Here is a 13,400-nt window from a genome sequence, read left to right as displayed (position 1 = left end):
GATAAAAATCAAGCCTTGGTCATAATATACTTATGACCACATTATTCCACTATGCATGAAAAGAGAAAGATAATGCTGATCTCAACAGTCCATCATTTCTGTTGAAGATCCGAAAGGTCACAGTTTATGGTGTAAGCAGGCCGTGACTAGGATGGCAGTTCCTCCCATGAGTCGTTTAGCATGGCCACCTAACGATACGAGCTTTAAGACTAAATCCAATCAGATCTCAAGCCCTCTCACCAGGGAGATCTAGCGGGAGAAGCAGTCTGCTGTTTGTGAGAGCTCAGGGCTTGAGTTGCGTGTTTGGTTCAGAGAAACAATGTCATTACCAACCTTCTCATGCTAGGAATCACACATGCACTTAACTGCTCTCGGCTAAAGAACAACAGTTTCGTAAGAGAAGCCAGCTGGGAGGAACATCCTCTGGGAGTTTGCTGGTTTAGATTCGGTTGTGTCTCAACCCTATTCCGCCTCTTCCTCTGCAGTAATGTCCTGAATCCTCTCTGTATTAGGCAGAAATTGGAAATGGTTCCAGTTAATGTGGAGATTGGAAACTCCTCACAGAACAAGGACACCATCCTCTCAGACGGTTGGCTCACGGTCAGACGGATGCATGCTGACCAGAGAAGCGGTCAGTCTGCAAAGCCTTCCACAGACTGGCTGGCCAGTGACACAACGACTCATATTACTGGAGCATGCGAAGTGAACCATCATTATTACTATGCTGTGGCATTATTATTATTGTTCTTCTGCTGTTTGTCGTGGACCCAAGAATCGCGTGGTTTATTGACGAGAGGTGTGCTATGACCTTCGTAAGAAATCAGGCTTACGATGTTTGCACAGTGGGCGAAAAATCCTGTAGACTTTCACAGACTCCGATAAACAGACGCATATCTCTTGAAAGAGAAGTGTCTTAGAAACTTGGGGGCGGGATCATTTGACTCAGGGCAGCTAACAGCCAATCACAAACACTTCCTACCCACACCCTAGCAACCAAAACCCTAAGAGTAATATCTTCAAATCCATGAAGGTTGGTATATATCATTAATACCTGCAAGCAGCTTTTGGAGTATTATCATCATTAGCTACCAAGCCACTCCCTAGCAACCAAACAGAATACCCTAGCAACCATGTATCAAGGCCAAATCAATATGAATGTAAAGAGCACATTTCTAAAGAACTATTTTCCTGGATATAATGTTGATCTGGAAACAATGCTGAGTTTCCATTCTACAGTAGACCAGATGAAGCACAGACAGTCAATGCAAGACAAAACAAAACAAAACAAAGGCTTGTCAAACAAACCATAAACTGCACATATTTTCAAGAAGCTGTTTATGTTTTTACTCCATTATCATCCTTCAGTAATGTCACTGCTTATACAAAAAACCTCCTGAGATGACAGACGCGAGCAAACGGTTGTTTCCTGACTGAAGGTGAATGGTTGCTTCTGAGCAGGGGTTAGCATGAGTCCAGACAGAGCTGCTTTATTGTGGCCAGCGGCTCCACGACACACACGTCAGCCCAAGCGCTGGACCACTGACCGCTGGACCACTGACCGCCTACACAGTCCTGCTGTTCAGAGAGAGACAGCAGCTGTTGACTGAGGATCCACGGCATCAGGCTGAAACCGCTGTCTCTGGTTAATATAGATTCACAGATTAACACAAATCCCTGTATCAATGCTACAACACCCAATCAAACCCCTGCTGTCTTCTGTCAACTTCTGACTGATCCCGCAGTCTTTGCTCAGTGACAGGAATCGACCCGGGTCAAGCACTCACAACAGGAAGCTGGATATGAGCCTAACTGACACACAGACTACAGTATAACACAATACTTCTCATTAGACGGTTAAAATGTGCTCAGCTGAAGTAGCTCATGCATTTCATCAACATCATTTACACTTAAATTCAGATGAATGTATAATGGATGTTTACACTGTAAAAATGATTTCAATGGCAAAAGACTATTAAAATGCTGTGATACATTTCAAGTCATTTTAGAATAACATGCTGCTAAATCTGCAGTTTTATTTTATTATTATAATTTTTTTACGTTGCCAGAATTCTCTGTGTGACTGCTAACATTTCATGATTTTTTCTTCAAATAAATATTTATTATTGTTTTTTTCTTAGCAGGTGATTTTAAGGTGGTTGTCAGTATATTATAAAGTTGAAAAATATTTGTCAGTTAATGACATATACAGGTTTGTTAATGTAAAATTCATTGAAATTTGTTAAACTTCAGCACAGTTCTTCAAACCATCGCTTCCCTCTTTTACCATAAATTCAGAGTTTTTTTTTTTTTTTGAAAAAAGGCAAATTTTGTGCATTTCACAGTTTCTTTAAGTATATTTTTTAACCATTATTTATTCCCTTTTGCCTTCATTACTTAATAAAGTGGTTATATGTTGTGACAAACAAATGTATATGCAGTACATCACACCGCTACACATCAACTTCTTAAAGGTTTCCTTTAATTATTCACTGGTTATGAAATACTATTTCACCCGAGAGGATAACTAAATTAAGCTAGTTTTTTTTTTTTTTTTTTTTTTTGATGATGATGATTAAATTAGAAATATTCAGGCTGGCTTGAGAAGAAGCCAGTGTTTTTACTTATTACAACAAATACATCCATTGCACAACTCATAATGCCTTCTTCTGATTATCCATCTGTGGCACAAGTGGATATGAGCCATAAATCATCAGTCAGACAGATAGATGTGTGTCGTTCCTCTCTGAACGAGTCCTTCAGAGTCACTGCCTCCACATCATTACACTGAGAAACAACATGCTTGACTGTGTCTGTGAGAATAGAGCTCTATCAGCACTGCATGCCTTGATGTTATGCTACAGTTTATGAGAGAATAAGCTGTCATATTGATGTAGTCCCATCTAAGTGATTATGACAAAGTGCCTCTCTCTTCTCTGACAGGCCAGTGTAATGATGAGGTGAAATATACCACGCTGTATCTGCTGTACAGCGAGGAGCTCTGATGAGGCTTCATGCCTTAGCTTCGCAGGAGACTTTGAAATGTAAATGCTGTAGATATCAAAGGTTAGGAAGTAATTTGGAAAAGAAACAGCCAACCCACAGCAAAACGGCTAACAGAGACAGATACATTAAATCAGATCGCAGCAAACCAGCTGAGTGTACACATCTACATACATACATAAAAAAACAAAAAAAAAAAAAAAAAAACTGGGATCTAATCAGTATGATGGTAAAATTAAATAAGATTAAACCGTTTTAAAATTAATTTTTAACTGACATTTTCAAAATATGAAAAAATATGCATTTCAGCAGGAATGTGTGTATTATACATATACATTTTTGGGATCTCATTACATTCTACATTATAATAGATACGATTTCTCCAAGAAACAGGCAATAGCATTATAGGTTTGATAGCATCAGCTCCTGGACAGTTCACTCATATATATATATATATATATATATATATATATATATATAGAGAGAGAGAGAGAGAGAGAGAGAGAGAGAGAGAGAGAGAGAAAATAAAATAAAAAATCCAATGAAATTGATTTCTACTATAATTTGGGATTTAATGAGATAAAAAAAATGTTGGGCATATATATATATATATATATATATATATATATATATATATATAATTATGGTAGAATTTTTATATTATTATTATTATTATTTTATTTTTATTTATTTATTTTTTAATAAGTGAATTGTTCAGGGGTAAAAATAAATAAATTAATTAATTAATTAATAACGAATATATTTTTACATCCAGTCACCCATAACTTCCGTAATGGGATTTTCATGAACGCGTGGACTACTTAAAAGGCCTTAATAATCCATCAGTGACAATTCATATGATGTAAAAGCACACACACACACACACACAGAGAGAGACACACAGCTAAAACACTTCTAGCACGTCTGATTTCATCTCAGAAGAAAAACTACGAATAAAACAACCCCCCAAACAGATCTAAACACAATGCAGGTTATCTATGCGACTGAACTGAGACACCACAGTGGTCTTTACAGTATCTCTCCTGTGATTTAGTGAAGGAGGAGAGGACAGAGACAAAGACTCAACTAGCTCCATCACATACTGTACATGAAACACTGAAGTAACGCGGCTCTTTACAAACGCGCCAGCACCGATCTGGCTCGAAACAAGGGTAATAACGAGCCAGTGAAGTGGATCCTCGCAGTCCGATGAGAAATGAGTGAGATTGTGAGACCCACCTGGAGGAGCGCGCACAGCGTCAGCAGCACCGCCGCTCCATGGCGCTTCATGTCGGCTCCGAGGCGCAGAGAGATCCGCTGCTGTCAGGACCCAGGTGTCATAGCAGTAAAGCGTGGATGTTCACAGGTGAAGCTCGAGCATGCTGAAGCTGAGGAGAGAACAGCGCCTGCATCTCAGCTCGACTCGCGCGCGCAACAATGCAATGCATCTGATTCCAGCGCTGAAGAAAACACAGCACGCGATGAGCGCGCACAAACAGCCCTGGGCTTCTTTCTCATCCTCCCAATACAAAACCGCTTATTATATACTTCAAATAAAAAAGGCACATATTGAATTACAGTACAAAGTAGGCTAATGTTACCTGGATATAAAACGTAGAAAGAAAGTAAAACGTGTGTGTGTGTGTGTGTGAGTGTGTGTGTGTGTGTGTGTGTGTGGATTGAAACAAAAATATGAAACCAAATGGCATTTATTTTAAATATATCCTGGAACATTCTTGCTATGTTTGATTTATATAATAAAACGATATACTTTATACAATCAAAATAAAATGTTTATTTTAACTATTTAAATTCTACTTTACAGTGCATGCTATTTGTTTATAATATTGACTGAATTCAATTACAGCATTTAGATGCATTTACAACCTTTCTCCTCTGGGAACATATACCAAAATCAGAAAAAAAAAACAAAAAAACAAAAAACAGAAAGAACTGTTGTATAAACGGGAATATACATGACTATGATGACAAGAGAAAGCAATGGAGATGATGTTGGAAAAACACATAAATCCTATCTACATCAGTGTTTCTCAATATTTGTTATTTTCCTGTTTGCTGCTGATTATTATTTTTTCCCTATATTTTTGTGAAACATCAATCCACTTTTTTATGCTCTGCTCTCTGTACCTTCTTGAAATATATTTAATCCTATATGCATTTAACAGGTCTTACCTTAACATTTATATCTTCTGCACCCAGTCTTAAAGTTACCTTTGCAACTTTATGTAACTCTCTAGGAATAACTGAACCCTTTAACAATATTCCTTTTATTATCTGCTTCAAGTGTGCTAGTAATCTTGAATGAAATGACACAGAATTAGCGTCTGTCTGAGCTTTATTTGTCCTCCCTGTGCATCCACCAATGTCCGTTGCCATGGCAGCAGTTTTTATCTAAACAAAGAAGAGGAGAGAGAGAGAGAGAGAGAGACAGAGAGAGAGAGAGAGAGAGGGAGAGAGAGGGATAGACAGAGAGAGAGAGAGAGAGAGAGTTCATGCTAGTGTTTTTGTTTCAGGGCGTTGATTTTTTCACTTAATTGGGTAGCCTCACTGATGACTAAGGCTCTAATGAGTTGAGATGATGAATTGAAGTCCCCCTCTACTGTCTTGTTATGTTGCCAGGAGTTTGTGAAGAGAAGCTGGGGGAATGCAATTAGTTCCGTGGGCCGTGACTCAAGCTAAATGTCCCCACTGTCTGTCATCGCCTGTCCATGAAACTCAATCGCACTTTCCCTGCTTTGGCTCTCTGAACAAGGGATGATGTTATATGATGGATGGCTTCTCGCTCAAACTAAATTACAAAGGAAATGTAAAAAAAGAAAAAAGCCTTCGTAGTTTTAGTCAATGATAACAACACTTACACGGAATATGCCTGCCTATAAATGAACCAAAACATTTAAATAAACACAACATTGAGAAGTCTATAGTTTCATCGGTACTGTGGGTATAATTCCTTACTGTATTCTGTATTAATGTATTCCTTCATCTGTCCAGCTGGTTTGCTGAAACCTTCTCTGCAGTCAGAACACAGAGTTTCTTCATACTGCCAGTGTTAGACATGTGAACATTTAACCTTTGAACGAGGCCTTCACATAGCTACCAGCTCAAGCTGAGATGGGAACCTGGAGCCAAGCTGATGATGTACGAGTATTACAGTAAAACTGCAAAATGTCACAAAATTACATTTCTAAAAGATAAACCAAGGCATTACAATTTCTTAAACATCAAATCAGCAGATATAGCACTATTTTTCAGTCACTCTTTCTTCTCTTACTCCTCCTTTACTGATATACTGTAACCAAGCAATAAAGTTTTCGAGGCCATGATGTATTGTGAATAAATCACGGCTGAAGGGCGTTGTTTTGCACGACATGACAGCAAATTGTTAAAGGTTTTTCTACAAAAGGATCAACCCAGTTTTTGCTAGATCATTCTACATCCTTCTACATAGTTAAGCCCTAGATCCTCCTCTTAAACTTCTCCACACTGGTCCTACATCACAGGTAGATCCATCAGAGGAAGGGCATTGTCTCTATTTCATTTAAATATTAATGGGGGAACCACAGGGTTCGGTGCTGGGCCCCCTCTTCTTCTCAATATTCACAAGAATTCTGGAACCCATGTTGTCTCTGTGAGTCCTCATTCCTGTTAATGGACTCAATCCTAACTCCTCCACAAAAACATAACTAAATATTATTTCTCTAGTTTTATTGTTATCTCATTGTTGCTTATCTGTGTTCTAGTATTTATTTTCCTCAGCAATTTGAGACTGGTGTATCAAATCATTTCTCTTATTTCTGCCTTCTCTGGAAGAATCAGTTATGTTATATTTCTCATTCCTAATCAATTTTGATAAATTGCAAAACGTATTAACAGCCACCTATCATACACTTCACAACATATTTGCCGTAGCTTAATGGGAATATTCTGCTCTGAAGCGGAATGGATATTTCTGCATCCCTTCACAGTCCTATCCACTGAATTATTAAATTGATGGCATATGCTTACAAAAACAGAACTCATTCTCTGAATTTGAAGAAACTACATGTAATCTAATTTGAATGAAATTAAGTGAGAAGCACAGATGTATAATTGGGGAAAATCATTAATAAAAGAAGCCCAATCTAACGAAGTCCAATGTTTCCATGATGTTTGAACATGATTCAGTCCATTAATGACCAGAACATCTCTCATTAGAGGAAACACATTACAGAACAATAGAGAGGTCAGGGAATACAGATAACGGTCAGGACAACCTCATTACTGCTGCTTTATGATAATAAATGATCATAACTTTATATAACGGCATTATTTATGTGTTTACATGCACATACAGTACCGTATAATACAATGAACCTACAGTACTGATACCATCAACATGATCTAGTATCATTCTGTAATGAAATATCTAATAATATTTATCTATTTGCAGTAGGGCACTAAACACACAAAGTAACATTCACTCTTCTAAAGGCCTGCGGGTGTAATTGCACACATGCATCAGTTGTCATAAGGGAATGTACAGTAGTGTATATTCCAGAATCCCTTCCCGTTGTGTGCCGACTCAGGCTCCTCAGGGAAACAGAGTAATGTGACGGCATCAGAGAAGCTGACGCAGCGCACTGCTGCCGCAAGTTACAACTAAAAAGCCATTAGTGGAAACACAAATCTATTTCCAATCTACCTCCACAGGGAAAGCTAATTCATCTCCAACATTTAGAAGGCATTCAACATACTGAAAAAACTCTAAAACATTCATAAATTGAACGATTCATTCGGTTATGAAAGTATAATACAAAGAGTCAATGTTAGTTTTTCAATATACGTTCATTTCAATAATTTATAAGGAAACAAAATGTGATAGATTTGTACATAAATTACACTTATATATCAATATAAAACTGTTCAGTTCCTTATCACTACAATACCCACATTCTTAAATTTGCATTTTTAATAATTTTAATGACATTAATGACATATATATATACATATAAATAAATAAGAAAAATGTAATAAAGAAGAAGAAAAAAAATCACTGGCAGTATATGTTCACAGATCACTTATTTGCTGTCTGTAAAATAAAATAAAATAAAATAATCAGGAAAACATAAGGCTAGGAGATTTAATTATCCCGTGTAATAATGGAAAAGGAAAAAAAAAAGTGAATACCGTAATACTTTTTGTATTTTGGTATTAACTTATTTTTTTTCCATGAGTGTTACTGAGAATAAGTCAAATCCCCAAGCAGTAATATTGAGCGTCAGTGAAATGAAGAGCTCAGATCTGCATATAACACTTTAGATTCCCGAATCTGTTTTAGTGGCTCACACGCCAGGTGCACTAGGACCCAGCAGTCATCTCTGTATGAATCTGACAGCTCAGGTACTGTATATGATGTGTCACACAGAATGGAGAAGCCATTTCCATACATTCAGAAATGGCTGACGCAAACACTTTGAAGCAAATGCATTTAGAGAAGACTTTAAATCTCAATTTAAAAGCATTTCTCCTGCTTCCACTGTAAGCAATCTATCATGTTCTTTCACTCCTTCTTGTCAACGGGAATTTAATATCCTGGCATGCACAACGTTAGAATCATTCAACCGGGTCTGGCACTTTACACTGACAAAGTCTTAAAGTTTCTAATATAGGCAACACATTAAAAATGTATTTGTTGTCGAAAAGAACAGAAAATTATTCAGTACTTCATTTTAAACAACAAAACACCACATTATGAAAGTATTTCCTTTATAGGTAACTATTTCCTAAATCATTAAATGCTTGACAGCGAGTCAATGGAGGGTAAACAGGTGGGGGTCCTTCGATATAAATCACTTTCCAGTCCCGTGAACTGAAGTGGAGGTCACATTTAACACAGTAACACGTTTAACATCCCATAATATGATTGTGCTCAGTGTGTAATGAGCGATCGGGTGAAAGAGGAACCATCTCATCAGTGTTCAAGCTGGAGATCCACCTGGAAATACTGCCAGGCTTTCTGTCCAGCATCATACACAACCAGGCCAGGAGCTTTAATACTTAGAGAAATGGATAATACTATAACCAAATCAAAGATAAACATGGCATAAGCATATACTATTATTATAACAACAAAGGTCGGGGTCAGGCTTTTAAACCAATGCTTTTATTAAGGATGCATTAAATTGATCAAAAGAGTTAGTAAAGACATTTTCAGATAAAAGCTGTTCTTCTGAACTTTCTGTTCATCTGTGAATCCTGAAAAATAAAATGCATCACAGTTTCCACAGAAATATTGAGCAGCACAACTGTGTTCAACATTGATAATAATCAGAAATGTTTCTTGAGCAGTAAATCATCATATTATTCTGATTTCTGAAGTCTTCCAAAGTTTTATTCAATTAAACATATCACTGATTATAGAGAAAAAATATTATATACATTAAATGTAGCCCAAAAAAGCTTTGTGCTTTTATGACTTCATCTCCACAGACATACTGTATGCAACCAAAGGTGTGTGTCTCTCTGTCTGTGTGTCTGTGTGTGTCTCTCTCTCTCTCTCTCTGTGTGTGTGTGTGTCTCTCTCTCTCTCTCTGTGTGTGTCTCTGTGTGTGTGTGTGTCTCTCTCTCTCTCTCTCTCTCTGTGTGTGTCTCTCTCTCTCTCTGTCTGTGTGTGTCTCTCTCTCTCTCTCTCTCTCTGTGTGTGTGTGTGTGTGTGTGTGTGATAGGTGTCTCACTGCTCTGACCATCTGTGCGGCTCTCATCTGATAACATGAATTTCACATTTAATTCAATGTTACTTGTTGTTTCTTTCTAATTATGTGACATTTGCTATCAGTTTCTGAGTGAAAACTGCTTCCTTTTCTTCTGTGTATTAAATGTGCAACAGAAAGCAGAAAAATATCCTAAAAAAATATTCTTCAATATTCAGATGTATAACATTGAGAAAAAATATATTAATCTCTTACTTTAAAAATTCTGAAACATAAATTGCATAAACTACTTAGACTAGTCTTAGAAGTTATTACTAGATTATTTTCTGCAAGACTGGTCACAATTTCTTTTAACTCAGTTACATAAAACTGGTACATAAAATTGGTGAACATGTTTATGCAACTATCCCAATTTTATTATAGTTAACCTAAACTAAATAAATAAATCTTGGCTTGAAATAGAATAAACTTACTGAAAAAAAAAAAAAATCTCATTTTCTCATTAACATTTATGTAGGCCCGCTCAATACTAGTCAAAGCTATCAAATGACAACAGAAAAAAATAATAAAATAATAATAATAATTAAAAAACAAATTGTATCCACATATATAGTATATAGCATAATAAAGTGCATGCCACTCATGTTCTGAAAGGAAATGAAAAGCCGAATGAAAGTTATCAGAACTCTTGAGGATTCGGGTTTAGTTCTGACCCTGGATCAGTGACCTGCTGAGGAAAGGCTGGATGATGTTGTGTCCTAATGATTGAATCAGCACCCAGTGTCAGACTGAACTCATCAAGCACTGACCAGTGCCATAATCGGTCTGGATGATGTCTGGATGATGTCTGGATGATGTCTGGACAATGCTGGTGCAGTCTGTCTGTGAGCGAGGCCATGCAGAAGAGCACTGTCACGCTGAGCAGTGGTCGTCATGGAGACGGAGGATGCCTTCCACAATACCAGGTTCTTGTTAAAACCCTAATTAAGATGAGATTAATTCATATCGTCAAGCTCAAAACATAATGGAGATGTGATGCAGGGGGAATAATAGCCTGAGATTGGAGCGCAGAAATCCTCCCACATTCACCTGCTTTATATACACTGAGGATATTCTGTTCTGATGAACATGAGCACTCTCTCTCCTCCAGAAACATTTCTTACAGAGAAAATACTCTTCATTGAACTACTGACACACAGAATTAATTAATTTATACTGTAAGGACAAGTCAAAAAACAGATGTGCACTGACGCCACCTGCTGAACAAAAGAAGAACTGCAACTCTCTCTCTCTCTCTCTCTCTCTCTCTCTCTCTCTCTCGCTCATGCTGCAAGGCATGCTGGGAGCCCACACAACTGCAACATTCTTCATGAAACATTTTTTAAGGCCACATTAACATATTTATGACAATCATTTAGGATAATATAGTGCTTTAGTGTGTTTTTATGTGAACTCACATTAAAGTATACTGAATAAAATTCATGTTTTATGCATTGCATCATGATACTCTCTGCATTATCATCAACCTGTGCCAACATCGATCACTAGATGAATGACATTAACATTGATTCATTTGTATTAAGCACATGTCACAGAAGAAATGGCTGCTGTGGATCAAACATGCAATCATTTCATCAGACAGATTTCACACTGAATGCTGTGTAATTGTGTCATTTCACACAACAGCAGCTAATACTGGGATGTTTACTTCACTTTCAGGAAAGATCCTCCAGCTGAATCCTGAATCCACTGCACACCAGTCATATACAGGAGAAACACAAGGTAAAGCAAACTAGTTACAGCTCTGAATTTATGCTCTGAATCCAGTCTCAGATCTACCAAGTTGTTCTCAATGTCAGCTGTCAGCCGGAAACTGCTCCTGGTCTCCAGTCTTGATTCAGGACAGGAATCACCCAGCAGACAAAATCTTCAAATATGATGGAGATAAAGATTATTTCTCTGCATCCCTCTAGTGGACACATTAGACTCCTGCAGGAGAAACATCCAGAGAGAAGGGAGTCTGAGACAGAAGCTTGAATAAAAACATCATATTTCTGTCATCCCAAACCTGTCCTGCACATTTAGTGTCTCCCTAATCCTAAACACACCCAGTGTAGTTCTCACGAGCTGATGAGTGGAGTCAGCTGTGTTAGATAAGACACACACAGAATGAGCAGGACAGGTCTGGGAACCACTGCTGGATGTGTTTATAGTTGTCATTTATATGACTTTACCTGATTTAAAATAATTAGAATTAAGTGAAATAAGCTAAAAAAAATTGGGCGTTTTCATAATAAATATATATATATATTTTTTTTTTTTTTCAGTTAAGCTAAGTTCTAAAATATTTTTGTAAGTAAAAAAAATAAAAAAATAAAAAAAAATAAAATAAATATCCTTTTCCAGTAAACAACTGGAAAACTCATGCAAATTAATCTCTTGACCCTTGTGTGGTCTTCGGTCATATCTGAACGGAGAATTTTACATTTAAAATGTGTTTAATTGTAGCTTCACCAGAGTGGTAAGAAGCTTGATGGCTTTTATGGCACCTGGTATGTGAACACACAAAAAAATTGAAGGCATGATTTGAAAAAGCTAAGGTCTTTGGTCAGAAATGACAGACAATAAATAAATAGGAAGTGGGAAAAAAGAAAAAAACACAGAACATTTTTATGTGTACAATCTACAAATCCCCCAAAATGCAGAAATACATTGCACAAGGGGTGAGACTCTAAAACATCTACAGTGCAAACACACCAACTCTGAAGACTGAAAGGAGAGGTTAAAATCAGATTGTGTTACATTTTTATAGAATTTTAATGTTTTGTGTTACAAAGAGCTTTCTGTGTTCAGGTGTGAATGTAGTTATAATAATGCAAAAAATAAATAAATACTTAAATTACACTTCAAATCAACATTTAAAAAAAAAATACATATAAACCTTGACCAAAAAGTAGTTTTTGAGAATGTCTTAATATACATTTAAATCCGCAACCTAATAAAAGTAAACAATTATGTATAAAAACATGTAGGAAATTCATAGAGTCCTATACAGGCATCTAGTGGTTACACCATGACATTACAGGTTTTAATTAATTGTTTTGCTCTCACCAGGAGGTGCTATTCTGCCATGAAAATGTGGATTTTAAGGGCCTAGTCTCTATCTCAAACTGAAATACTGCATTAATTGAAAAAATAAATAAATAAATTATTTAAATCATAAATATTGCATAAATATTAATGAGTACCATGAAGTTCTCTCAAAATGCAAGAGAAAAGAGAAAAAATATTATTGAACAAAATTATATTGATTTTACTGAAGGAAAAAAAAGTTAAATTTCTGGTGTCCGGTCACTTTTGACCGTGAAGACATGAGTGAGACTCTCAAATGAGGAGCGCACAAGGGTTCAGAGGAATGGGAACCTTCAGGAAATTCAGTTCTCAAAACTTCTGGATCCTGAATAGTGCATTTAAACTAAAAAAAGTTTCAAACATGATTAATATCAGCCTACGTGATCCACACATCATTAGAAAATCATCACTGTCTTTCCCACTTAATGCATAATTAACCCTCTCCTTCCTCAGCACACTAATGGCATCTGAAGCACAGATAATCAGACTAATGTCAGAGTCAGCACACGTGCACAGAAGAGTCTCCATCATCGGCCTTCTGCGTCACAGCTCGATTCT

Source organism: Carassius auratus, unplaced genomic scaffold (assembly GCF_003368295.1).
Source record: "Carassius auratus strain Wakin unplaced genomic scaffold, ASM336829v1 scaf_tig00024632, whole genome shotgun sequence".
NCBI lineage: Eukaryota > Metazoa > Chordata > Actinopteri > Cypriniformes > Cyprinidae > Carassius > Carassius auratus.
This window is presented reverse-complemented; position numbering follows the sequence as displayed.